Source organism: Peromyscus maniculatus, chromosome 22, assembly GCF_049852395.1.
Source record: "Peromyscus maniculatus bairdii isolate BWxNUB_F1_BW_parent chromosome 22, HU_Pman_BW_mat_3.1, whole genome shotgun sequence".
Classification (NCBI taxonomy): domain Eukaryota; kingdom Metazoa; phylum Chordata; class Mammalia; order Rodentia; family Cricetidae; genus Peromyscus; species Peromyscus maniculatus.
In genome coordinates this window covers 51,439,453-51,443,362 of record NC_134873.1, presented here as the reverse complement: position 1 = coordinate 51,443,362, position 3,910 = coordinate 51,439,453, and the positions used below count along the sequence as shown (strand labels likewise).

The 3,910-nt window shown below is 42.3% G+C and overlaps 1 pseudogene; it reads right to left on the bottom strand.

Moving 5' to 3' along the window:
- Positions 1-215: 215 nt before the first annotated feature.
- Positions 216-2,496, bottom strand: LOC102914700 (heterogeneous nuclear ribonucleoprotein R pseudogene; annotated as a pseudogene).
- Between the last annotated feature and the right edge of the window lie 1,414 nt (positions 2,497-3,910).

Here is a 3,910-nt window from a genome sequence, read left to right as displayed (position 1 = left end):
TCTATTACCTAGTTTCTCCAATAAACACACCCTTAGGAAGAATAATACACGGGAGGAAATAAAATTTAGTAAGACTGATTTTTAGGAGAATATCAATCTAATGAAATACATTCCTTACCTGGCTATGATTCAAGAAAGCCAACTCTATTAAAGAAAAAACTTCAACGAGACTATCGGAGAAATAATATTCTCTGGCTTTTTAACAACAGTAAGGATTTTTTTTTTTTTTTTTTTTTTTTTATTGTTTTGAATAGATTTTTGAGTTTTATTGAAATCTTACATGAACAAGAAATTGGAAATACAATCACATCAAAGAACAAATTGTCACGGCTTTGACGTTTAAGCCAAACAAATTTTGTAGGGCAGATTTCAAAAAGGTGTGAAGTTATAACAATTTAAAAACACAGTTAACCTGCTTCTAGGAATGCAAAACATACAGTCATAGGTTATTTTCAATACAAGGAAACTTAAATCTGTTTGATTTAATTTCTTAAAACTACTAAGACAGAGCACTAGCTTGTACTTTTTTTATTTACAGCATACTTCATACTCCTATGTAATCTATTCCAAATCCAAAAAAACAGAACTGTCCAAACCAAAGGTTCTGCAAAATCATGATTTAACAGTCTGTTCTGAAGCTTAAATGAAGCCTGGAACGATAAAAGCATTGTAACCCCAGAATAAGGGAACTCTGCAAGCCCAATAATGTCCAAGAGCATTTAGAAAAGAAGAAAAATAAAAAGACTTGAGTATATACACATAGTGATTTCTTCAGCTGAATACAAATGGCAGCAAACTGCTACTTAAAGATGAAACAGTTAAGCCAATTTTGTTTTGAAGAATGTAGATCTAGAGCCAATCGTATCTTGCCAGTATCGTTTTTCAAACCCTCACTTGTCTATTTCCACTGTTGCCCATAAGTATCCTGATAAAATTCTTGGTTGTCATTATTGTAACCATAGTTACCAGAATAGTCACCACCTTGTTGAAGCGGCTGCTGAGCGATGGGTTGGGAACCCCAGTTCTGTTGGTTGTTGGTCTGACGACGTTTGGAATCAGGCTGGTTGTACCCATCTGCCTTTCTCTTGCCTCCTACATTGCCCCCTCGATTGCCCCGAGCTCCACGAGAACCACGGCCTCTCTGCTGCTGTGCAGGACCCCCTCTGCCACCCCTTGAGCCTCTTGGTGGTCCCAAAGGTGCCCCCCTCTGTGAATAGCCAGCTCTACCTCTTGGAGGTGGTGCTCCCCGCCCCCTTGGTGGTGGTGGAGCACCTCGCCCTCCCCTTCCTCCTCCTCTTCCTCTTACTGCATAGCCATCATCATAGCCGTAGTAGGGATCTTCATAGCCTCCACGATAATCGTGATAATCATAACCATAGTAATCATCATAGTAGTCTTCATAGCCATAATAATCTGGAGGGTAGCCATATCCACCTCTCCCGCCACCACGACCTCGACCTCTCATTGGAGGTGGCATTCGGGGAGGAGGGTGATAATAATAATCTTCATACGCAGTGCTTCTGGAGGCCTGTCTAGCAGCTTGACGCTCTTTCCTTTTCTTGTCTGGTGGCTTAGCTAAGACAATTTCAATTTCTTCCCCTTCTATTTCTTTTCCATTCATTTCATCCATAGCCTTAACAGCAGCTCCTCTATCTTCAAAATGAACGAAGGCATAATCTTTCAACTTTTTCACCCTCTCCAGTTTTCCAAATTCAGAAAATGACTTTTCTAATATTTCTTCTGTCACCGTAGTAGCCAAGTTTCTCACAAATAAAACTTTCACCTGTGACTTTACTGAACTCTTCCAGAATGTTTTCTTTTGTCTTATTCTTTGGAATGGATCCAACAAAAAGTCTGTTGTTTGCCACAGAAATGCACACTCCCAGGTGTTTACCAGGGCGAATTTCATAGCTGTCACACAGTTTAACTGCTTCTTGGGCTGCTTCCTTTCCACAGAAGGTAATAAATGCATATCCTCTATTTTGACCAGAGAGCGGATCCATCATGAGGCGCAGATCCCAGATAGGACCAGCCTTTTCAAAAAGGGGTACCAACTCATCCTCATATAAGTCTCTTGGGATCTTACCTACAAAGACCTCTGTTCCAATTCCAGGTTGCACACCCGAGTACACATTGTCTGGTGGAGGACCACCATACTTCCTCTGTCCTGTGGTTACATCCAGAGTATAACCAGTCCTCTCAAGCAAGGCCTTGATCTTTGCCTCATCTGGCCCTTTTGTGGACTCCTGCACCTTGCTGCCCTGTTTCTCTCTCTGCCTGTAGGTCTTCATAACTCCACATAAAAATGCACTTTTGTTCTGAACATGAGATAAGTCACTTTCCTTGAACTGCTGTAGTACAGACAGAGCTCCTTCTTCATTAAATTCCCTGAGAGCATCAATTGCTCTTTCATCAAGATCGACATAAGCTACCAACCCAGGGCAGAGCGGGGGGCCGGCGGCCTGGCCCGTGAGAACCAGCGCGAGGCGCTTTGAAAACGACTAGAAATGGCGCGCGCGCCACCCCCTCCCCCCCCCTCATGGACGGAGACGCGATCCCGGCCTCAGTAAGGATTTTTAAGAGAATGAATTATGATTGCTGTGTGGCTAAAAGCAGTTATGTACTAGAGATGAATGCTAGTGTATTTTTGAATGCAATGACAATGATTTACTGAGGTTTGCTTCAGAGCAGACAAGGTGAAAGGGAAGGAAGTGTGGTGAAAATACAACTCACTGAGCATGGAGATGCCGATCTGGTGCCTTCAGAGCCTCCGCCCCCATGCGCCAGTGTCCTTGGTACAGCGCGGTACTCTGCATGACAGAAATGTAAACACTGAGCTGCCATGAGCCCTTTATCTCAATGGTGTGCTACCTGCAAGGTAGGCCAGGGCAATGGTGGCACAACGCTGGTGGGAGTAACCAACCAATAACTGATTGGTTGACATTGCTTGGGTGACCAAGAACCTGAGACTAGATAGCCCAGGAACCTAGAGCAAAACCAAATAACATTGGTCTAAAAAAAAAAAATCAGAAAAAAAGTAGCAATAAAATGACCCCTAATGATATTCTGCTATACTCATAGAAAAGTACCTTGGGTAGACATCCTCAGAGAAGTTTCCTCCTGCAGCAGATGGGAACAAATATAGACACCCATAGCTAGACACTATGCAGAGTGAGACCTTGGAACACTCAGCCCTAAATGGGATGTCTTCATCAAATCCCTCCCCTCAGAGCTCAGGGATCATCCCTGGAAGAAGAGGTGGAAAGAGTACAAAAACCAGAGGAGATGGAGGACAGTGAGAAAACAGTGCCTTCCAAATCAACAGCACTAAAGCTCCTGAGATCTCACAGAGGCTGAGGCAGCATGCACACTGCCCACACGGATTTGCACCAGGTCCTCTGGGTGCTTACTATGGCTTCCAGTTTAGTGTTTTTATGAGATTCCCAAGTCTGTGAATGAGTAGGTCTCTCATTATTGTGCCTTCTCTTGGGCTCGTTTTCTTTTGCTGGTCTGTCTTGTCCAACTTGATGTGATAGTTTTCTAATTTTGTTTTATTATATTTTATTTTGTTATATTTAAAAATGAATGAATGAATGAATGAATGAATGAAAACCTAGCCACCAGGGTAAAGATTACCAACTGAACTGTCATTTATACCTGCTGGGAGATGGAAAATAAATTTCCTCCAATGGAAAGACACTGGGCATTTTAACCACTCCAGGGCAGATCTCATGTTCAGGAGTTGTTGACCAGCATATAACGGACTCCACAGTTGTTTTTTTTTTTCTCTGTGTGCTTTTATTTGGTTACAGTTTGGTGTTTTCTTTTTGGGTGCATTTTATTTTTTTTTATTTTTATTTTTTTTTGTTTTTTTGAGACAGGGTTTCTCTGTGTAGCTTTGCGCCTTTTC